We start from the raw sequence: 25241 nt of genomic DNA, 5'->3' as shown, positions 1-25241 counted from the left end.
TATATATTGCTTTTTTAATACAGATTTGTGAGCAAATAGGTTATGACAGTTCTTGACAATCCAGTGTATTTAAAAGTATTTAAACACTTAAAAAAAATTTCTCTGTATCAATGCTAATGTTTCTTGAGGAATAAAATGTATATCTCATTAAAATATTGTTCTTTTCTGTTTTATTTATTTTCTTTTGACAATGGGTATGCACTTTAAGTTAAAGCAAAAACTGATTTAAAATATAACAATATATAGAAACACTACCAAACTAATGTCCACATTCACATTTCAAAGGCCTGATGATCAGGAATAGTGGGCTTCTACTAATTACATCTTTTGCAAAATAAGAACAATGAAAAGTATAAAAAAAAAAAAATTGTGGATTAAATATTTAAAATATTTTGTTTACAAAATTAGTTCTGGAAATAATATACAAGACACTCTTTAAATTTAAAAAGACTAAATAGAAATTACTTGTGGTAAACATAATGTCAAGGGATTAACATGACTAAGGGAAATAACTGAAACAATTATGTGCAGAGATTGTATGCTGGCCTGGCCCAACATTTACGGCTGTATAAAATCCCGATATGTCAACAATAACGCAATGCTAGCGCCACCTGGAATTGAAGCTTAGTTTACTTGAGCTGTGCTTCGCGAGAGTGTGTATGTTGGCTGTACTTGTGTAGGTCTAATTTACAGTGCTGGAAACACTTTTTTTTTCAGTTCCTATTTTTGAATATTTCGAAAAATGCCAAAGTGACAATAGAGGACTTATCTATAATTTTGGATTAAGATGTAACGTGCTTCATTCTATTTGTATTTTAAATCAGGAGTAAACTTATAAAGGTCTCACACTACTTACACTACAGGTAACTAAAAATTAAAATAACCTTAATAACTTAAGTAGAATATGTTATAAGAACTAGATCTAGATTTAGATCTATCTAGTATACAAATCTAGATCTATCATCTATGTCTCTATGTCTATCTTAGTATCTAATTATTAGTACCATCAACTCAATGAGATCTACTAGAGATCCACTAGTTCGATCTAGATCTAGTATAGATTATACTACATTGTCTAGATTCTAGATTTAGGTTAGGCCCTATCATTTTTAGAAGAAAAGTTGAAATTGAATTTTCGGATTACATTTCAATTATTTTTTTATTTGGATTAACCTAGATCTAGATTGACTAGAAATTTTTATTTGAACAGTTACACTGTTAGATCTAATATAGATTTAATGCCTTTTTTAGTCGGATCGAAACAAGTTTATGATATTAGAGTTTAGTCACTTAAGTTTAGAAACATGATTAACATCATCTAACACTGTCTTTGGTGTATGTAGTTGTCATGGAAACTAAGAAGCTTACAAAAAAAAAAAAAAAAAAAAAAAATCAACGGAAATTTACAAAATCGCATTTTTTTAGTTTAATTTTTTTGTGTGTGTGCAGAGCATCATTTAATAATTTTTGTAAGATTACAAAATATTAACAAGTTAACTGCCTATGAGGGTTGAATATGAAATTCTTGTTGAAGGCATTGACATGAAATTTAATAGTTTTAAGTCTGTAACTGTAAGTAAATACATTAAGATCAATGTCTGAGTCTGAGTATATAGGCCTATCTGAACTTGTCTGTTCATTTTTTTTAAAAAAGCTTATTGAAATGATGGACATCTTAAGTTCTGTTGTTCTTTTCTTAATATTCTGAGCTTCATTCTTTTCTACTTCTCTTATCTACACATTAACACCTTTCAGTAAAGTCAAAGTCAAACTCATTTCACATTATATTTAGAATTGGCAATGTCAGTGCAATATTATGTAAAAGATCAAGGCACTCATTTGTTAATGTAGGCCTTAGTAAAAAAAAAAAAAAAAAAAAAAAACATTGTCAATGTTCAGTCTTTTAAGTTTCAACAACACCCCTAGTTTGAAATAACAAAAAATAATTTATAACGATATTGTTAAATGCATTTTTTATTTATGCCTGTGAATATTTCAAATTTCATTTCTTAAATATTTTTTAATGGCTCTTCAAAATGTACATTTGTAAAAATAGGTCCTGTATTATAAATAAAAACTTATCATGATTATATTTGACAAGGACTTACAAATATTTTTCCATTATCCTACTTTTACTTATGGTAATGATGGGCAAAGCTTTTACGCCACCAGCTATGTTTGTCTTTAGAAGAAGCCTTTGCTAGAGCTTCAATATGTGTTGAACCTAATATATGATAATAATGGCTATAAATTGATCCTGAAGATTAAGAATATGTGGAGTGCTTCACATGACTATGCGAAAAACCCAATTGCAACCTGCATATTTTTCCACACATGATACATACAAAGCCTCTGTCCGCTGGGGGTCCTTTGTGGGCAGTCGTTCACATCATTGCCTTGCTTTGTGCCCACATTTTTTGATTGGGGGGGATTCGACATTACATAAGATTTGTGAAACACTGTAAGGCACCCAGCCTGCGGTAGGTGGAATAAAGTAAAGTAAAATTCCCCTTTCAGACCAGGCGGTTTATGGGATAGATGATATTAAGGTCATCTGTTTCTTTGGCGAATGGTTAACGAGCAGGGTGTCATGTGGCCAGCATAAGGACCAACCGCCTTTACTTTCCCCAACTAAAGTCAGGACCCCATTAGAGTTGGGCGGACTCAGGGGCGCCCTAAAAATCCTGAAATTTAAAATCCCAGGACCTCAAGTTCAGAAGTCAAGCGCTTTACCACTCAGCCACCACACCTCTCCTGGGGTAGGCAGAAGACTCAGACCAAAGCCACTCCTTAGGTGAAATATGTGTGGGGGAATGGGAATGAGCTTTAATGTGGTTCATGTAATGGTGGTGATTACAGGTAGATATCACTGCTGACTTGAAGGTTTCTTATTTTCCTCATCGTCTTCTGTTATAACCATATGTGCTGTTATATGTGCTGTTATATGTGCTGTTATATGCTATTTAATGTTTATCATTATTTAAGTTTCAAATTCCAGTTATGTTTTATTAGTTTCATCACCAGAGCTACTGCTTGACTGTTCTAGACTAGTTAAGTAGGTCAGAAAAGGTAAAAAAAAATTCTTGGTGTCCAGCAAAGCTTGACCAGTTGTTGTCCAGACAAATAAACTAGCCAGAAAAAAATAAATTTTTCCAAAAAATATTTACAGAAAAGGTTAATATAAAAAAAAGTTTTTTAGTTTATGCCAAGACCTTAATAAAAGATTATTAAGACAGAATGAAATATCATGGTTCATTGTTCTTGTTGGTTACTTTTGGTCATAATATATATAAGGCCTACTGTCATTCAAGCTATTGGCCTAATACCCTGTTATTATTGTATAACTATTTTTATAGTTTATATACGTTTTTCACAGTGATTGGTTTCATTATTCAACCTTTTTAGGCCTCGAAGCAGTATACATTTCCTACACCTAATGAATCACTGGCGCATCATTGTAAACAGTGGCGTAGCTAGAGTTAGGGGAGGAGGGGGGGAATTTGAAAATCCCCCCGGGCTCCTACTTGAGGGAGTTGTCCCCAAATGAGTGTGTTTTACAATAAAATTAAATATTACGCAAAATGCAGGGGCCCCCAAAAAGGTCAAGCCCCCCCCCCACAGGGCCCCCAAACGATGGAAAATTCATAGCTACGCCCCTGACTGTAAAAACAAAACAATGGAACTGTGGGAAGGAGTTTCAAGGGGCTGAATATCACTGACTCAGACGAGATGTGGCCTATGCGCCTTCACTGATATATTATATGTATGTATATATTTTATATTAGCCTAAAGATTATGATGCGATGTTTATTATAGGCCAATATGAAATCGACAGCTTCTTTCAGAAAATAATATACAATAGTGGCACAGCTTTAAACTAAGTACAGGATTGCGTTCTATATTTTTAAATTATAGTAAAGAAGAAATACAAATAGGGCATACTTAGTGAAATAAAAAAAAAGAAAAAAATATAGATCTATACCATTATAGGAGCAAAGAAAAAAGCCACGACAAAGTAGCATAGCAGAAAAAAAAAAAGGGTAACCGACAAAAAACGAGATCAAAAGAGCACCTTTTGACTTCCAGTGTAGGAAGATCTATTCAAACCATACTTCAGTGCAGGGCAACGTAGGCGTCATTAAAAATCTTGCGACCATTTAAAGACATGTCATCGTTAACTGTAATTCTCGTGACCTTTTCAACGTCCCTTATGAATAAATTTAGAGTGATTCAAATTCAAAAAACATACATATTCCTTTTTAACTTATCTCTTTCCGACAATCTGTATTGTGACATAATCCCTTACAGCCTTGTAAAATACTTTACAGTTGATCGTTAGAACTTTTCTTTGTCTTTTTGTTGTGTAAATGTCAGTCACGGTATAACGCAACGGGCTATGCAGATTTCTTTTGACCTGTTTTATAATTTAAAAATGTATCTGCGTTAATAGTTGTATTCACCAAAGAGGTCGGATTAAGACTCTTGACATAGACTGTTTCAATTCCTTTTTTTTTATTCGCATTTTCCCCTCTTCTTTCTATCGCTGCAGCTAGATATTAAAATAGACTATAGACTTAACTTCTGCTTTATTCACGCGCAACTTTTTCTTTTTATCTTATAAAATACAGATGCTACTTCAAAAGAGAAGATGATTACGTCCTGCACGTGTTTCTAGGTCAATCTAATCATGCATGTTAATTAACGACTGAAACTCTGCCAATTCGTTGATTTTCCTGGCTGATTCAGGCAACCCGTTCCGTGCTCTAATAGCATCAGGGAAGAGGGGCAGACTGGGTGTCAAAATGGACACTACTGTTGCATTCCATATCGCGGGCCTTCAATTAGAACACGTCCTTATTTATATCATCATCATCACTCCTTTGAGTTCCTCATGGAACATAGGGCCTCGACAAAAACACGCCACTCTCCACGGTCTCTTGCTAGCTTTTTGATGGTTTCCCAGCTCTTCCCGGTCTTCTCTGCTTCTTCAAGTACACTGCGTCGCCATGTTCTTTTTGGTCTTCCTCTGCGTCTTGTTCCCTGGGGGTTCCACTCTAAGGCCTGTCTAGCTCTGTTGCTGGCATCTTTTCTATTTATTATTTTATTTATTTCTTATTTATATGAAAGTTTGATAATAATTCGAATACTGAATGCGTGGGTTTCCGTAGCCTAACGGTTTGTTGACCTACTTCTACATGTAGATAGACTGGTAAACAATAGGAGGTTTTAATGAGCAAACACAATTTACAGTTGTAAGCCAACCTTAATTAGTTTGAATTGATTATGGTATTAAATGAATTTGAAGTTATTTAATATTACCACATGAGTAGAGCAGTAGAGCATAACACTTGAAAAGGAAACTTATCGTAAAAAAAAGCTATGTCTACCTTACTGCATACTTTATCATGCGGGGCCTGTAAATGCGGTACCCACATCCCACAATTTAAAGCGAAATCCCTCAACCTGTATGAACAAAAATTATGAACATAACGTGCTGTTCGAATTTTTTTTATCCTGTCTTATCTTATATAATACAGACGTTACTTCAAAAAAGAAGATGATTACGTCCTACGCGTCATGCATTTAGTCATGCATATTAACCAATGACTTAAATTCTGCCAAGTCATACATTATCCATATTGTTTTTGTAAAGTAGTTACGCTGAGGTTGTCAATTGTAGTCAAACTGAATTTCCATTTGATTGGATCAATAAAATTATCTTATCTTATCTTATAGCCTACTTTTGTAATCCTTTTCAATTTTGTTCAGAACCTTCTTTTATTGATGTACATGTCTGGTCTACTTGACAGCGTAAGCACATACTTATATAATTTAAAGCTGGTTATAAAATAGCCCACCAGCTTTATGCATCTTTACGATTCTATTACAAAAATTTGACAGTTAGATCACAAGACAAACGCATTTTGCTCTAAATTCTGTTTTTACTATCACCACTATAGTCATCGTCCTATTTGATTTTTTTTTTATTCTCAAACATCTAAGAATTGTTTCCCTTTTCAATAAATCTCCCTTTTTAAAATGGATTTTTACCTGATTGTATGCACTGAACGTAGTCTAATTACTGCTAAAGAAAGATCTGGTTTCTCGTTTTCGTATAAAGTCGTTGGGAATAACAATAGCAGCTTTTTCTTCACCCACTTGACTTTGCTTTACGTGAAGCGTGTTCCGTGGTCTTTTAAAACCTAATACATTTGGCTGAATGCGCTCGGGGTTATACACGCAGGATTAATATACTTTTTCCCCTACGCCCTACACAATTCTGGATTTGTAAACATTGCAAAATTGCATGTATGGAAATGCCTGTTCTTCTTGATTTGACGTAGCAAGCTTTTGATATGTAATGCTTTCCTTTTTCGTTGCAGCATACACCTAGAGTAACTTGCGCATAAAAGTATAATAGAGTTAAGTAGCCTACTTTTGTATCTTGCCATCTGTAGAGCAGATGATGCAAAGCCGAAAGTTATCTGGACGTTTAACGACCAACCGCCTTTATTTTCCCCAACTAATGTCAGGTACTCATTAAAGTTGGATGGACTTAGGGACGTCCTAGGAAATCTCGAAATTCACAATACAAGTCTTCACCATGATAGGAATCCGTGACTCCTCGGTTGGGAAGCCTAGCCTATGCATAAAAGTAACTTGAGTTCACGTCGGCTCCATAAGTAGCCTAAGTGAGATTCTTCACCTATCCATTAGTCTGTTGAACCAATCGTTGGGGCACCACACAAGATCTGTTAACCGTCTTATTCCATTTCTGTATTTTGTCTTGGATATAATTTCTTTTAAGCCTATTCTTAATTGTAGTCTTTCCATCGCTCTCTTTGTCTGCCTTTTTTCTTTTTCCTGGTAGGCTACTGTTCCCCGAAGGAAGGTCTTTTCGAGCCCTTAGGACTTTGTGATATAGTTATGATATAAGATTATTACGTACAAAAAATCTTTAGCCTTATACTTTTTTACATATTCGCATAATATCTATTCATTATTATTTAAATTTGAAAATCTTTTCTTTCTTTGGTCAGAAAGACTTACTGAAAGTAACAGTAACATAATATACGTTTTTCCTATACTTTCAATAACATGTGAACAGTGGTTCATACATTCATCTCAACGTCTTTGGTGCATGGAACAGAAAGAATCTAATCAACAGTTAGGTAATATTAATTCTTTGCTCGTAATAGGCCTAATGATCTTGGAGATTTTATTGAAAAAAAAACCCCAACTAAATAATGTCAAGGACGCTAAAATCGTCAAAGTTGCCAACTTTAAACTAAATAAGGATTGAGAGATGTTCAACAATATCTCATAGCTCTGGCAGTTGATCTTCGTATCAAATCTCCTTAATTACCGCTAGTTAGTTATTTTCAAAGAAGGTTTTAAGTCATAGAGTGAAAGTCTCATGCTTCCTTCATAGTACAGTTTTTGTGAACTGTAATCGGAAGAGCTTAGAACTTTTTATTCTGCAGCGCAAAAAAAAAAAAGTGCAAAAAATAGTATATACCCTATATATGTAGGCTATACTTTTTAAAAAAAAAAACAACATATCTACATTTCCTTTATTTTGTACAACGGATAAACAACAACAAAAAAAAAGCTAGCTATTTATAGTTTTTCGTCATGCATAAAATCCCATATAATATCTAAAAGTTCTTCTGGTGGCAAGATCTACTAAAGTTTTTAAGTATCCTTGCGCATAATAAATATAGCCTTCGTGTAGGGCTATACAAACTGGTTGAAGAAGGTCCGTTATCACAGTATCACAGCATATACCTCCTAATTACAACAGTAATTGTACAAAGTTGTATCAACTCATTCTTTCTGTTCTGTCTGTCTGGTAAAAAGCTTGTATATGTTATTAATATTTCTCAACTTTGCACAACTATTCATTGGCATAGATAAAACATGAATCAAGGAAAAAAAAAGCGAATTAATTACTGGTAGTTAGTTATTTTGTTTGATACCAAAAAGAAATGAATCCTTCAGTATTCACTAATACGGCTAAATATTTAGTGTTTCGTCCCCCATTAGATAATTGAACACGTTATTTCTCCTACACCCATTCTCGAATCAATGGACCTCATTCACCAATCGTAAACAAACAACAGTTAGTCACGTGATCTTATTAATAAAACAATGTAAAAACCTGTCACGTGACAACCATCATGAATTAAACATGAGATCGTAAATTATATAGAAGATAGCATCACGTGGCTACGATTGGTGAATGAGGTCCATTTGAAACTTTAAACATTTATTTATTGTACCTGACAAAATTTTAAAATGAAAATCTACTAATCAATCAATAATGACTACTGAAAAATGACACCGGTAGTTAGTTTTGCTTCCTTTAAAGTCTCGTACAAAAACGTTTCAGGATTTTAACAAAATTATTAGCATTTTCTTCAACCGTCTTAACTTAAGCCTTATAGGCATATATCATTCTCTAAACTACGATTGTTTACATCAATTTCTGTTTAAGGTCTTCAAAAACTGGTCTGACTTGAAGATATTCTATTTCTTAAACATCCATAATATGACCTAATAACCTGGTCAGTTCTCACGCTGGCTGCGATTAGTGCGGTCAGGCATGACAACTACAACAGATTTCTGTCCTTGAAAACAAAAGACAGACGTGGACATACTTATGCTCCCCTCCCCCCCTTTTGTGTGGGCCTAGCCCCACAGTTTGAGAAACACGCTGGTTTAAGCCATAGTATGACTCTATCATATTTGCTACTGGCCTCTGTATGTAAGTCAGATAATAACCTCAACATTTTTGTTACCGAGCAGCATAGATTTCTTTTCTTTGCTACTGTTTTCAGCCATATTGTGATTATATTATCACATCTTACTGAATGTTACAGCATGTCTGAGACTTCTGAAAAAGGTGTTTTAAAAGAAATCTAATAGAGCTTCAGTAGTTCTTTGAACTTAACATTCTCCCTTCCTACCTTCTGTTTCTTTTTCTCTTCTCTCTCTTCTGTTTTTCTCTTCTATCTCTCCTTTTCTCTTTCTCCTCTCTCCTCTCACTCTTTCTTCTCTCTCCTACATGACGCAGTACGTGACCACGGGACTTCAATCTCTGCGCATGCAACATAATCAGGTGCCCGGAGTAAAAGTAAACATCCCCAGCCCTGGAACACATACGCGCATATTTTGTTTTAATTATGTGAAGTGTAGACACTTTAGATCTACGTTACGGGAAACAAAACATTAGGAGCGGATCCAACATTGCCCTGAAGTGCAAGGACTTTGTTTGTAACTGTGGGACCAACATAGGGCCTCAAGTTTAAATCTGAACTAGATTTGAGCTGTGTTTTAACACAGCATGGAAACCTCCCAGATACCCCACAGGTCCACAAAAAGAGATATGACCATAGTGCTCTGAGCATGCTATAGAATGAAAAAAAATGTGCTATATAAAAGTAATTGGAAAAACAAGAAAAACAACAAAAAATGCTTAAAAACAAAATTATATATATATATAATCTTATATTAAGTGTAGTTGTATCAATTAGTTTGGATCATTCATCATTGATGTAATTAAATCTGTGATATATCTAGCTTCTAGACTAACAATAAAAAAGCATTTATAAAAATCAAAACCAAGGGGGAACGACCTGAATTTGAACTCGTGGCTCAAGCCTTCTTAGGCTTCTCAAGCCAACACAGTAACCACTTTGCTAGAGGAGATCTTATGAACATGGAAGATTGTATAGTTATCTGTTGTTTCTATAGTCTCGACCATTTTTTCAGTTTTGTGTTTACTGAGACGCAGACGACGACCTACAAATAGGACTAATTCAGCTTATGCCACCACTTAAGCCAATTACAATTTCTTTCTCTTGTTCGAGATACCAAACAAAATAATTTATTACCAACAGTTAATTAACTAATTGCTTTTTTTTAAACTGATTCATGTGTTTTCAGGTAAAAGATATAAATGTGCAAAAATTTCAGCTTAATCAGAGAATGGTTGTGGGAGAAACAGATTCCTCAAGGTCTTATTATTGTCTTGAATGCTGTGAAGAATGTTATTTGTTTGAACCCAATGACCTCAGAGCTAACAGTTTGTTCTATAAATAAAAAGGTTTAAGAACTATGAAGCTCTTGCTTGTCACTGGACACCATTGCTTGATATAAAAATGGCGTAGATAGATGCTTTTTATTCTAGAGGTTAGCTATCTTATGAAAGAGCCTACTCTGTAGGCAGATCCAGAAGTTACACGCAAAATTTAAAGATCATTAAATTGCCTTTTAAAAACGACACAGTGTATTCCAATCATTTGTTGTGCATGTCATGGGTTGTATGCCTGTCATGGGTTGTATGCATGTCATGGCTGTATGTCTGTCATAGGTTGTTTGACGTGAAAGTTTAACAAACCTTGCTATCAACAACTCTACAAATACAGCCAGTCAGTCTGTCATGAATGTCCTCTCCTCACCTTTTCCATGTCATTAGGGTAAGACAATATAAGCACACCTGAATGTCTGTCAAACAAAACGTTACAGTTCTAGCATCATAATCTTACAACTATTCTAAATTGTTCCGTTTGGAAAAATGGGTAAAAAATTAACAAAACTTTGGACCCAGATAGAGAAATGAAAAGTTTTCAAGTTTCATTACTCTATTTCACGAACAACTTTACTAATCTATGAGTTAAAGTGTTGTGTTTTTTTTTTGTTGTTGTTTACAGTGTTTCATTGACTCGCTAAAGGGGGCACGGTGGCTTAAGCGCTTGTCTTCCGAACCTAGGGTCATGGGTTCGAATCTTGGTGAAGACTGAGATTTTGAATTCCGGGATTTTTAGGGAGCACCTGAGTCCACCCAACTCTAATGGTTACCTGACTTTAGTTGGGGGAAGTGAAGGCAGTTGGTCGTTGTGCTTGCTACATAACAAACACCCTGCTCGTTAACCGTTGGGCAAATAAACAGAGGACCTTAACATCATCTTCCCTATAGATCACAAGATCTGAAAGGGGTACTTTACTTTTTTTTACTTTTTTACTCGCTAAGGATGCGTTCCAAGACGTGAAAGTCCTTTTCGCGAAGTGTCACACACGTACAGTATTTTTGGATATGAACAACAAGGCATCCAGCAAGGCATCATCAAACACTTTAAACCCCTAAATTTCCCTTTCCCCTAAAAACCTTTACAAGCTAACTTAAAACACTCCTTAAATGTTCATATTTTTTTAAAAGTGCCGTAAAATACTGAATGTCACATCACATTATGTCATTGGAGGCCCTAAGTGAAATGAATATTGGTGGCCCCAAATGAAATAGAAAAACAAACAAATTAAGACCGAAAAATACGCAATGAATTATAAACCTTCCTGTATCTATATCTAAATCAACATAAAAGTTAAATTCATGTAGCACTGATTGCATCAGTGTGTTTCAAAAGCGATTCATGATCACCAGACTAGAAATAATATTTCGACATTTCACCAAAGGAAGAAACAATGGTCTTCTAACATATGTAGTCTAACAAATAGGCCTAGATCTAAACATTCGCGAATAAACTTTGAATCATAGTAGACACGAGCTAGGCTAGTAGACAGAGAGCCTTAGAGTTCTGCTATGTTGAGAACGAGGCTAGTAGACAGAGAGCCATAGAGTTCAGCTATGTTTAATATTTGATCCAAGTGTCGCAATTTTTTCTCTAAAAACAATTTCTTTGAGTCCTATGCCAAGTCTCTACCAATCGGAGGCCCTAGGCGCTGCCTAGTTTGCCTTTGCCTAGGGCCGGCCCTAGACGTACTCTTAGACTATGAACATGTAAAACATTGTCGAAAAAAAAGCAAAATAAAATAAACAAGGTTACAAAAGATAGTTTGTGTGGAAACACAAACTCAAAATCGGCCCCCGAAGAGGTCCACCAAGGCAGGCTTCAATATTTTCAGAAAGAACATCCAAATAAAATTATATCAAAGACAAATGAGAGATAAGAATGGAGAAAGAAGGTTAACAGATCTTGTGTAGTGCCCCAACGGTCCCGCAGATCAAAGCATAGGTGTAAGTGAATGTAAAGTTAGATGTGAACCTGGCCTAACTAGTTCCCCTTTTAGACCTTGTGGTCTATAGGACAGATGATGTAAAGTTCATCTGTTTTTGTCGCCTACGGTTAGCGAGGGTGTCATGTAGCCAGCACAACGACCAACCGCCTATACTTTTCCCCAACTAATGTCAGGTACCCATTAGAGCTGAGAGGACTCAGAGGCGCCCAAAGATTCCAAAGTTGAAAATCCCAGTCTTCACCAGAATTCGAACCCGAGACCCCCGGTTCGGAAGTCAAGCGCATTACCGCTCAGCCACCGCGCCTCCCCTGGCCTAACTGATGTCTTATAATTGATCTTATTGTTTTGAAAAGGCTCAATCTCTTATTCTTTTTTTTTTTTTTTTTTTTTTTTTTTTTCAAGAAATTACAATTCATTTAATTTCTACTAATTTGTAGTCATTTTCAAAAAAAAAAAATAAATAAAACAATAGTGGTCAAGAAATTACAATTCATTTAATATCTACTAATTTGTAGTCATTTTCAAAAAGTAAAAATAAAACAATAGTGGTCAAGAAATTACAATTCATTTAATATCTACTAATTTGTAGTCATTTTCAAAAAATTAAAAACAAAACATGAGTGGTCAACAAATTACAATTCATTTAATTTCTACTAATTTGTAGTCATTTTCAAAAATTAAAATAAAACAATAGTGGTCAAGAAATTACACTTCATTTAATATCTACTAATTTGTAGTCATTTTCAAAAAAATAAAAATAAAACATGAGTGGTCAAGAAATTACAATTCATTTAATATCCACTAGTTGACAACGCCTTCAATTGTAGTCAAACTGAATATAAGTTATCTTATCTTGTAGACATTTTCCAAAAAAAATTAAACGAAACAAAGGGAAATCTGTAGTGTGATTGTATCCAATTAGTTTATGTTTCCTTTTAAGCACTTGGCATTGTCATTGTCACTTTATGGTTAAAGGGGACATAATGTATTGCTCTTGGTGGTAGTACGAAGAGGAAAAAGTGACTGATTTCATCCTAAGCCTCCATTCTGTCTCGTCAAATAGTATTTTAGACATATAATAATATTTAATTTTACACAACAGAACAATATCTTTTCTATAAAGTAATACAGAGAGAAAGGACTTCCTTGATAAGTGGCCTCAGTATTTTTGCTTTAACAGTAACAATCTTCTACATAAATGAGTTTATTAACAAAGCTGCACAGCAACATTAACAATCTTTCCTGAAATTGACTTTGTAGCAATGCTATGTTACCAGGTAGTAGCAAGTAATTAGGCAAGGCAAGCTAATATAGGTTTTATACAGCTGCCTTGTATATTTAAAAAGACTGATCAGGGAACAGGTTAATCCCTCTCACGACAATTTTTAAAGGTCTCCTTGAGATGTAAGAGGGCTACTCTAGCATCATCAAGGTGGCCCTTGGGTCTGTTAGAATCGTTCTGGGATAGTTAACCAAGCAAAGGTGCTGCTGTATCACAATTGTTCAGGGTTCTGTTAGGGTCATGTGTAAATTATTTCAGGATAGGGGTGTCGATTAAGGATTCTTTTTTCTCTCATTACGAGGGGTTTAAAAAAAATAAAAAAAAAAATTGATAAATAAATAAAAAATAGTTAATTTGTCTTAAACTATTACATTATTCATAAAAGATTCTTGACTTTCAATTGTCTGCCCTTGTCTATATTCTTTAGTATTATTGGTTTTGGTTATTTTTGTTTCTAGTCTCTTCGCAGGCTCCATTCAGTTGCGTCTTGTTTTCTTGTTCCTTTGTTTCCTAGTATGTCTAGGATGAGGCTGCCGCTAAGATCTAGACATTGTCATAGAGTTCTTGTAACGTTTCCACGGGCTTGCCGTGTTCTGTGAGTGTTGTACAGACACACTTGATGTTGACTTGTGACATGCTCTCCGCTCATGTGATCAAAGAGGACGTAACCGCGAGGGAGAAATAATTCTTCAAAAGTGTTGACTTCCCTTTAAAAGACAGTTTCTTTGTAGTTTTCCATAGATAAATAAAGTTCAATTTGATTCCTATCCCGCATCTCTTAGCCCAAACTCTCTTTAACCCAGGTACATACACACTCTCACACACTCGCATAACCTCTTAAACTAACTGACATAATACAAATAGAGTAACTTTACAGATTGATTACAGTTTACAGTATTTAGATTTTTATCTCTGAGGTCTGACAATTTAGTCAAGGGCAATAAATTATACAATAATTACAATTTCTATCTAACCAGTATAATTATCAATTCTATGTTCAATTATTTTTCTAAACATTAACTCTAGATTATAAGGATTTAAAGATACATTGTTATTAACAACTTTAATTCTACTGTGCCACACAAGACTTCTGTATTCACTCACTATTATTAGATTAAATTTATGAATCATCTTACTTTTGATTTTAGGCAATTTATTTAAAACAATAGCTAGGTTAAGGTTAACATTGGTGTTACAGTTTGCCTCTAGTAGGACTTTCATAGTGCATCTAACATTATCAAATATTTTACATTTTAAAAACATATGGCTTTCATTGTTACCATTATCTGTGTGACATAAAACACATGTGTGTACATTTCTTTTCTTACTTCCTACAGGGGTCATCCCGAAGATTAGTCTGTATGTTATTTCTCTGGCTTTGGGTGTAATGTGTTTGCTGTGTAGATTTATAAAAGTGTCTCTGAAATCTATTACACCTAACTCTCTACTCCATTTGATCCTATTGAATAATCTTTCTTGTAACTGTTTCTTAAGTGTTGTATATGTGTCTTTTAATTGACTGTGTATTAGCTGTTCATTGCCGGGGAGTATTCTTGATATGGATCTGTAAAATGGATGTGTGTTTGTACCAAAGTGGTGTGGGGTGTCATTTTTTATTGGAATTATTTTATTTAACCTTAAGCCGTAGTAGTATATTGTTAATGGAAAATTGTTTGGGTTCTTGGCTACTTGTCCTATGTATTTTAATCTTAGTGCTTGTATTTTGGTTCTGATGTCCTGTAAGTTTATCCCCCCATCCTCTTTGTTTTGTATAAGTGTTGTGTGTTTAATGTTCCTGATAGTGCTTTTAAATATAAAATTCCTAATGATTGTGTTTATGCTTGGTATAAATGTTGGTGGAGGTTCTGTGATGTTTGCTAAATAAACTATCTTCGGGATGACCAGGTTGTTTACTAGTATTGCTCTACCAAATATAGTAGTTGCTGTATAATGAAATCTTTTAAGTGTGTTTTTGGTTTTGTTTAAAGTATTTTCCCACTGCTGTGTGTGGTAATATGTTGGGTTGCTTGTCCACGTGATGCCGCATATTTTAATTGCCTTCTCTATTTTAAGGTTAAAGGGGATGTTTAAGGGGATTTCCCACCTGCCCAATCCCATAATACAAGATTTATTTATGTTGATTTTTGACCCGCTTGCCCTCCCAAATTGAATAAACTTATCTATGATTGCGGCTATGTCTTTTTCTGAGGAGGGAAAAAGGGTGGTGTCATCAGCGTATGCTTTAACTTTAACTACGGGCGTGGGGCCTGGGATTTTTATCCCCGTGATTCCACTATCTAGCCTGATGGTTTCTAAAAGGGGTTCTAGACAAAGGGTGTATAAAAAGGGAGAAAGGGGACACCCTTGTCTAACAGATCTTCTAATAGGGATACTGCCACTAAGGGTTTGGTTTATTATGAGTTTGCTTGTGGCATCAGTGTAAACTAGCTTTATGTATTTCTTCATTCTTCCATCTATCTTCGTCTTGTCTAGTATTTTGAAAAGGTAATCATGGTCTATTCTGTCAAAGGCTTTTTCCTGGTCAATAGAAAAGAGGGCTGCTTTCAAGTCTTTGTCTTTACAGAAATATATAATGTCTCTTAAAAAATGGTTTAGTTCGTCGATGTTTTTGTCTGGGTTGCTACAGTATTGGTCCTGTCCTATTAAGTGTGGTATGAGGGGTTTTAGTCTTAAAAAAATCATTTTCGTCAGGAGTTTGTAGTCGGTGTTTAGAAGTGAGATCGGTCGAAAGTCGCTAGGTGAGGTGTTGTTTTCTTGTTTTTTTGGTAGAAGTGTGATGTATGCTAAGTTGAAATCTCTAGGTAACTGTTCTGTCACTAACATGTCGCTGTATAGATTTAATAGTAGGGGTCCTATTTGGGGAAAAAAGGCTTTGTAAAATTCAAACGTCAGACCGTCTGGGCCAGGGGATTTGTTGTTTTGTGTTGTATCTAAAGCAGCCCTCAGTTCGTCTAGCGTAAAGGGAGCGTCTGTCTCTATCTGTTCTGTAATTGGTATTTCTTTGCAGTTCTGTAAAAATAATTTTTGTGCGTTGTCGTCCGTCTGTTCCTTGTCATACAAATTAGTAAAGTGTTTCGTAAATGTGTCTGTTATTTTGTCCAGGTCGTGTATAATTTCTCCTTTACTATCAACAATGTTGTCAATAGTTCTGTCAATTTGAATGTTTTGTTCTGCTGATAAAAAAAGTTTGTTAGGCCCTTCGGTTATTTTTTTACTTTTGCACCTCAATTCCGCTCCTTTGTATTGATAGTTAAATAGTTCTTCTAGTTGTGTTAGTATATGTGTTTTGGCTGCTTCGTCTTCTTCGTGTGTTAGTAAACTTTTAAGTCTTTCCTCTTCTTTTTTCCTTTTTGAGTTAACTAGTGTGGCCAGTATTTGGCTTTGCTGCTTAATGGAGCTTTTAATTAGCGTCCATATTTGTGTCACTTTGAAATGGGGTGTGTTTGAGTCATGTATTATATTTTTGAAGAGGTTTGCGATTGTTTTTAAATAGAGCGGGTCTTTTAGGAGGTCGTTGTTAAATTTCCAGATCGGTGTTTTTTGTTTTTTCTTTTTTAGTTTTGGGTTCAGCAGTTCCACTAAGACTCCTTTGTGGTCTGTATATTGTAACGTCTCTATGAGATGTGTTACACTTTTTGTTTCGCACGCCCTTGGCACATACACTCTATCTATCCGTGTTTCTATTTGGTGTGCCTTGTCCCTGAACGTGGTGACCCGGCCCGTGACCTCTACTTCTCTATAGGCATCTACTAACCGGAAAGCCTTGATGACTCCCCCCAAATAGTCATGCGTTTTAATTGTTACACGAGGAGCAGGACCCTCTGTGTTTGTGTTTTGCTTGTCTAATTGGGAATCAATGTAATTTAAATCACCCCCTACTATCAAATTTTCTCCTGCGTACTGAGTGTGTAGAATGTCACTTAGCATTCCAAAAAACTCGTGTTTCTCTTTTTTTTGAGCGGGTGCATAAATGTTGACTAACGTGTATGTGTGTTTTTGTGAGCTTGTCCTAATTATTACTATCCTTCCGCTATTGTCTTGATATGAGTGTGTGATTGAAAACCTATTGGATGTTTGTAAAATGGCTGTCCCTCGTGGCTTTCTACCTAAACTAAAATAACCCTCCCGGAGGCCCATAAGAGAGACTGCTTTTTTGGCCTTGTACTCTAACTGTGTGTTGGTCTCTTGCAGAAAGATAAAGTCTGGCTTGTATTTCCTTGTGAGGTGTGCTATGTATGTGTGTTTATTGTTAAGCCCTCTGATATTGAGTGTCAAAATTTTGATGTCTGCCATGAGTGTGTGAGATTGGTTTGCGTGTTTGTTATTCTATTGTATGTGTATGCGTTTTATCTTTAAGAGTTGCTATGTTGTTTATGTGTTTGAATGTGTGTTAGGGTCCTCGCCCTCATCTATGACTAGCACTGACGGGGAGTCTGGAAAGTTCAGCTCGAGCTTGAACTGTTCTTCCTCTCTTTTCTCCTCTTCTACCCGGGGATCCTCGTTTAGATCCTCTGATGAGGAAGAGAGAGAGAGGGCCCTCTTTCTTGTTATTTTGGTTGGGGTGGTGGGTGCTGAACTTGCCCCTCCGGATGTTTTAATTTTTTTACTTTGCTTAGATTTGTTTTCAGGGCTGTTAGGTGGGGGGAGACCACTTGGAGTAGCTCCCATAGCTTCTATTTGTTTTTTTCCCCCTCCTTTGCTGCTTTCAACCATTGTGAAGCCATCTTTTTTTTGCTGTTGATCAATCTCGGATTGCTTTTTCTCTCCCTCCCCTTTAAGGGCCATGGCATAGGAGATTTTCCCTCCTACCTCCTTTGCACCTTCTGTGGAGTTTTGGTCCCGTCTGGGGTTCGCCCTATTTGGACACTGGTTTGACCAGTGCTGGTCCTGTCCGCAATGCCAGCACTGTTGTCTACGTCCCGGGATGGTCACGAGGACCTTGTAGGTCCTCGGATCGTCCTCATATCGTAACTGAATATAATGGGGGAGTTCAGTCTGTTTGCGGAGTTTGATCCAAGCCGCCCACTTATCTGAGTTGCCTAGCTTGATTGGCTCTATCTTGGAGCCTTCTTCTGCAAAGGCTCCAAAGATTTCTCCTATCTTTGATTTGTTTATGGTTGGTGCTACCCAGTGAAGGGTAACCCTGATTTTTTCGTCTTCTAAGGTACAGACATCTACCTTGAAGTCCTTATCATTCCCGAATGATTTCCCTAGTATACGGGTTCTCACTCGGGCGGATGTTGGGACCAGGAACCAGACAAAGGGGTTCTCGAAGCGATAGAGAGAACTCACTTCGTCCGGTGTTAGTTTCAGGCACTCTATTAGGCTCGCCATAGTGGCCTTAACAGCCCCTTGGCCTGACAGCTTTAGAAGCAAGGTACCTGGGGAGTGGACAAGTCCACCATCCAGGTCCTTTTTTTCAATAAAAAATGTCTTAACTGACATTTTTACAAGGGTTTATCACAAGTACAGAGACAGAAAAGAGACGATAACTACACTACAAACTACACAATACTTTACTACACAACCCTCGCGCCGTCCACTCTAAACAGTAACACACAAAAATCCACAGAATCACAAAATAAACCACAGAAACACAAATAATCCACAGAATTAATCCTCAAGTGTTAGCTACTTAATCAATCTCTTATTCGAATCCTCAAAAAAATATATAAACAAAAAAATTTCCGCAATAAAAAAAAATGTTCAGAAAAATGGAGTTTATAAGATTACTATTCATTTTAAATTAGGTCTAACTTATAATGCATAGGCCTACTAATTAGCTTTTTCTCTTTAAAAAACTGCTTGCATAACTGATTTTAAAAATTAGATTTTTCGCTTTAAGAAAAAAAAAAGTAGCCGTTGCATCAGAACTTTGAATGGTCTAAAATATTGTGATGTCGGATTTTCAATATCTTTTCTAGTTTACGAGATCTAAACGGGACGGACGGACAGACATTTCGCACAAAACTAATAGCGTCTTTTCCCCTTTCGGGGGCCGCTAAAAATTAAGATTATAAATAAATAAATCGTATACAAATTATTTGTCCATTTTAAAAACATTCCAAGGCGCTACTGGGACATGGGGACACGTGGAGGGAATCGAGTAAGTCCCTTTCTATTGACCCAGTAAATTAAGAAAAGTCGGTTGATGATCAATGAACCGTTCAGCTGCCAATTGATCGAACACAATTTATAGTAAATCGGTCAACTTCTGTATTGATACATGCCATGCCTAGTTATTTCACGCGTTGAAATAGTTCTAAAGACTGAAAATAATCGCTATGACGCCTTTTAGCTTCCTACCAGTACTTTGTAATTTGCATATGTATATAGAATCTATTTATAAATTATGTCATAACAATTTCAAACCTACTTATTTTCGACGTTATGTTGTATTTGATTAAACAATTTAAATGTAACAACATTGCTTTTGATTTTCTGTTGCAGTACGGAATTTTATTGTAGGCCTACATTGGACATATGGCGAATAACTATGAATAGCTATTTGGGGGGTATTCAGTGTTGGTTATAGAAAATAGGAAGTTGATAGCTAAGCAATTTTTAAGACATACGAAAGTTTGTTAGAAATATACAATCGCATTGGGGACGCGGTGGCTGAGTGGTTAGGAGCTTCGCTTCCGAACTTGGGGTCCTGGGTTCGAGTCTCTGTGAAGACTGGGATTTTGATTATTAGGGCTGAGTCCAACCAACTCCAATGGGTACCTGACTTAAGTTGGGGAAAGTAAAAGGCAGTAGGTCGCGTGAGCGTGGCATCGTTCACTAGAGGTGTATTTCTGTTTCTCTTTTTTTTTGTTATAGGTTGTTTTTTTTTTCAAAATGCTTTAGATTTTACAGTAATCTAGTCAATCAGAAATACAAATATTGAACATATTATTCTAAAGTCAACTTAATATATTTACTAATATATTTTCATCTTTGTGGCGGCCATAGTAGATTTCAAATTTGCATTAAAAAAACTATCATCTATATTTTGTTTTGTCCTTAAACTATTTTTTTTCTCAGTTTTCTCAATTCTGCTGAGTATTTGATTATCTGGTCTACTTGGTTGTTTTAAATTCATAAGCTGAATGTAAAAAGTTGTAGAAAGAAAATATTGGGAGTAATTATCGATGCGATAATTTTGGCACCATCTAGCTATAAACTGATGACCTTAACATCATCAGCAAGATCTGAAAGGGGAACTTTTTTTTAAGCAATAAGCCTAGAAATGCTTATTCGGTTTATTTTATCTTATACATTGCGGACGTTACTTCAAAAGAGAAGACACTTACGTCCTACGCATTTCATGTTTATCTAGTCATACATGTTAATCATTGACTTAAATTCTGCTAAGTAGTTTGTTTTCCTGGTTGATTCAGGCAACCCATTTTATGATCTAATGGCACTTTGAATGAAAAAAGCACTTAGGAAATAGCCCTAGCATATTGACTTAGGAATGTACTGTTATCTTTGTTTTGAATGTCAGAATACTGTGTTAATATTCATGTGACTTTTTAAAAAAAATTTAAATATCTTATAGGCTGAATGGATTTTTGAAAAAGTGAATCGAAAAGACACATTAAGAGCATAAAATAGAAGTATTGACTTCGCAAAGTCTGTTAGTGTGATTTTATGTAGAGCTTTCAGTTCAGCGAGAAAATTAAGCACATACCATGTCCTGATAATAATAAAGGCGTGTGTTCGAGTCCGACGATGAATGAAGTGTGCAGTTCTGCAGTGGTTAAAGAGACCGAGCTGTGACCTACACATTTTGCCGCATCTACGCAAACAACCCATTGTCTGTTGGGGCATCTATGTTTCTCTTTTTTTTGACGCTTTTTTCTGTTGTGTCATATGTTTGCCCCTCGGCCTTTGCTAGAACTATCGCGTAGTTTTTTCGGAAGCCTTTTGATGCCAGGTGTTTTAGTCCATGCCAAAGGTAGATCTTGTGAAATCCATATCAAAGAAGCCTATCATCTGGTACGTTAATCTTCGAAAAAGTTAATTTTAATCTATTTGACCACTGCGAAAGATTTCTCTGTAGACAGGCTTGGACCAGGAGCTCTTCAGTCCTTTCTGAAGTCTTCACAATTACTGGGTTGGCCCTTGCTATGGTGTGGGGGTATCTGCTATCAGGCATCCGTCAGTCAGTCTTCTGCGAAGGCCAAAGGCCGACACCTCCTTGGAATCTCAATCTTTTTTGTGATCTTCACGTTCCGAGGAAGGCCGCCAATGTGAGTATGCCTCTTTTCCTGACAAGCCCCCTTGTAGAATGGAAAGGTTGGTTTGTACTGGACTACTTGATCGTTGCTAAGTTCTCATTTTGTAAAATTTAATGCGTTGTCTCCAAGCATTCCGATAATAACCCTATCTGCATAACTAGTACGTTAATGTAACGGTTTGAAAAAAAATCATAAAAAGATGGGACTAAAACTATTTTGAAGTAAAATCTTTAAATTTAATAGCATGGAGATTAAATCACAAGCAATAGGCCTATTACTGATTTCTAAATATAGTCAAACATTATTGAAACCTAAAAAGCTTTGCATTTTTGTTTAAAGCAGTTGAACTTTTGTTATCTTATTGTCATTCTACGTATTTTATCGCCCACTTCACATATTTTGACTTCCTGTTGGCACTGATAATAGAAAATTAAGTTTTTTTTTCTTCAATGTCCTATTATACGTTTGTAATAACCATCTGTGATTAATACAAAAATGCTGAACAATAACATTTTATATAAACCAATACTTATACTACATTATACATTCATTCCATATGCTAGGACAAATTTGTACAAATACTCCTTCTTCCCTAGCGCTATTAGAGCATGGAATGGGTTGCCTGAGCCAGCCAGGAAAACCAGTGACTTGGCTGAATTTAAGTAATTGGTTAATATGTATGACTGAATGCATGACTCGTAGGACGTAATCATCTTCTTTTTTTAAGTAACGTCTGTATTATGTAAGATAAGATAAGATTCAGCAATGAAACATTTCAAATGGGATATATAGAAGTGTTACTTTTTACAAAGCTTATACCAGTTCACTCTGTCTGGTTAAATCTTTGTACACGCTATTTTACCTCACACCCAATCGCGGATCAAGTTGAAACTTAACACAATTATTTGTTGCTTCTAAGAAAACATGAATAAATAATTTGTTTAAAAAATTTAACATTTAATTAATTAATTAGTGGTAATTAATTTTTTTTTTGGTTTCGAAAAAGAAAAGTAAAAGCTACTAATGGAGAGATGGAGCTGTATATGTGGAGTCATTTCCTCTACATTATCTATACATTTTTTTCCCACTTCCATTCTCAAATCATATTTATTCAAGCTCGATGACATAGGCCTACTAGAATTTAAAAAAATAGTGAACCAATGTGTTAATCAATTAGTATTGTACATATGCTCCTTCGTCCCTAGTGCTATTATAGAGCATGCAATGGGTTGCCTGAGCCAGCCAGGAAAACCAGTGAGTTGGCAGAATTTAGGTCATTGGTTAACATGCATGTCTAGATGCATGACGCGTAGGAGGTTATCATCTTCTTTTTTGAAGTAACGTCTGTATTATATAAGATAATATGCTTTTGTCTTATGTAGATAATGAAAAAGAACGTATTAATGTATTGTTACAAATGAACAGTGATAGGTAGAGGTCAACGTATGACCCCGGCGAGATGACACAGCAGCTAGTGTTCCCTGGAATCTACATGTACAAACAAAGACAGGATGTGACGTGTCCACACGTGTTGTTCCAGGGGACGAACAGATCTAAGTAGGGGGACAGTTACTTATGAACAGTGACAGATAAAGGTCACTACGTGTGACCCCGACTTGATGACACTGCAGCGAGTGTTTTCTGGAATCTACGTGTATAAATAAAGACAGGATGTGACGTTTCCTGACATGTTATTCCAGAGAATACTAGGAGTGTTTGTGCAACTTTGGAGAAGCGATTAGGGACTCTATATAAGCCAGAGAGTTAATGTGAAAGTCAGTCGTATGGAGTCGTCAGTGAGCCGTTACAGTCGATACAGACTATGTAAGACGTGTGCGGCTCTGTGGAAGAGAAATGTGTACGACTCGATGCAAGTTAACTAGGGTAGAGTTAACTGGAGTGGACTACTGTCGTTAAAGTCTATACAGCGTACTACAGTGGACTTGAGCCGTTACAGTCGATACAGTCGATGTAAGACGTGTACGGCTCTGATTCGGTAGACTTGAGTACGACTTGGTTCTGCCTTGGGAGACCTGGAGCGACACTGGGAAGTGTGTCGTTGGTCTGTTCTGTGGAATACGGCTCGAGGATAGTTGAGAAGGGATGAATAGCAACGAAGTGAAGAGATGAATTGCAACGAAGTATAGCTAACTGTAAACTGACAGATATTGTACAGTCTTCTACGCTACATGTTACAGTAACGAATTGTTAGGGTTAATAGTCATTAAAGTTATATGATACTGAAAGTTTAGTCGTCAAGTTCTTTGCTGTGTTTTTATTTGTGTGCCAACTAATACATCTAGCCAGAAGATTCAGAAATACGTAACAGTATTTTTGAGATTATGGCAGAGATATTATTTTTTTTCCATAGGTAAGATTTGTTTTAAAAAAAAAGTTTTTTTTTTAAATATATTTTGCTTGTTATTTTCGTAATTTCCTGCCCAAGAGAAGGGAGTGATGGTTGTTTTCATTTCTATTTGCAATGGTGTTGTTTCTTTTTCTATGAACCTGTCATTATGTTCCTCGTTTGACACATATCTTTGTTTTCCTCGTGCTACACATATTATTGTGTTCCTCGTGCTAAACTTTATATTCCTAGTGCTACATCTATCATTGTATTTCTAATGCTACATATGTCATTGTATTTCTTGAGCTACATCTTTTTTTTTGGTTCTATATCTTGTTCCTCGTGCTAAACTTTGTATTTCTAGTGCTACATCTATCATTGTATTTCTAATGCTACATCTATCATTGCATTTTTAATCCATATATGTCATTGTATTTCTTGAGCTACATCTTTTTTTTGGTACTATATCTTGTTCCTCGTGCTAAACTTTGTATTTCTAGTGCTACATCTATCATTGTATTTCTAGTGCTACATCTATCATTGTATTTCTAGTGCTACATCTATCATTGTATTTTTAATGCTACATATGTCATTGTATTTCTTGAGCTACATCTTTTTTTTTGTACTATATCTTGTTCCTCGTGCTAAATTTTGTATTTTTAGTGCTACATCTATCATTGTATTTCTAGTGCTACATCTATCATTGTATTTCTAGTGCTACATTTATCATTGTATTTCTAGTGCTACATCTAGCATTGCATTTTTAATGCTACATATGTCATTGTATTTCTTGAGCTACATCTTTTTTTTTGGTACTATATCTTGTTCCTCGTGCTAAACTTTGTATTTTTAGTGCTACATCTATCATTGTATTTCTACTGCTACATCTATCATTGTATTTCTAGTGCTACATCTATCATTGTATTTCTAGTGCTACATCTATCATTGCATTTTTAATGCTACATATGTCATTGTATTTCTTGAGCTACATCTTTTTTTTGGTACTATATCTTGTTCCTCGTGCTAAACTTTGTATTTCTAGTGCTGCATCTATCATTGTATTTCTAGTGGTATATCTATCATTGTATTTTTAATGCTACATATGTCATTGTATTTCTAGTGCTACATCTACCATTGTATTTCTAATGCTACATATGTCATTGTATTTCTTGAGCTACATCTTTTTTTGGTACTATATCTTGTTCCTCGTGCTAAACTTTGTATTTCTAGTGCTACATCTATCATTGTATTTCTAGTGCTACATCTATCATTGTATTTTTAATGCTACATATGTCATTGTATTTCTTGAGCTACATCTTTTTTTTGG

The 25241-nt window shown here is 35.5% G+C and overlaps 1 protein-coding gene across 1 annotated transcript in view; it reads left to right on the top strand.

Annotated features, from left to right (window-relative positions):
• The first annotated feature begins 547 nt into the window (after positions 1 to 547).
• Positions 548 to 25241, top strand: part of LOC106055884 (uncharacterized) — an 84112-nt gene continuing 59418 nt past the window's right edge. The window contains exon 1 of the mRNA XM_056030354.1: positions 548 to 863. The gene's annotated coding sequence lies outside the window, so the exon portion shown is untranslated. The remainder of the gene's footprint in view (positions 864 to 25241) is intronic.

This window comes from Biomphalaria glabrata, chromosome 5, assembly GCF_947242115.1.
Source record: "Biomphalaria glabrata chromosome 5, xgBioGlab47.1, whole genome shotgun sequence".
Classification (NCBI taxonomy): domain Eukaryota; kingdom Metazoa; phylum Mollusca; class Gastropoda; family Planorbidae; genus Biomphalaria; species Biomphalaria glabrata.
This window is presented reverse-complemented; position numbering and strand designations above follow the sequence as displayed.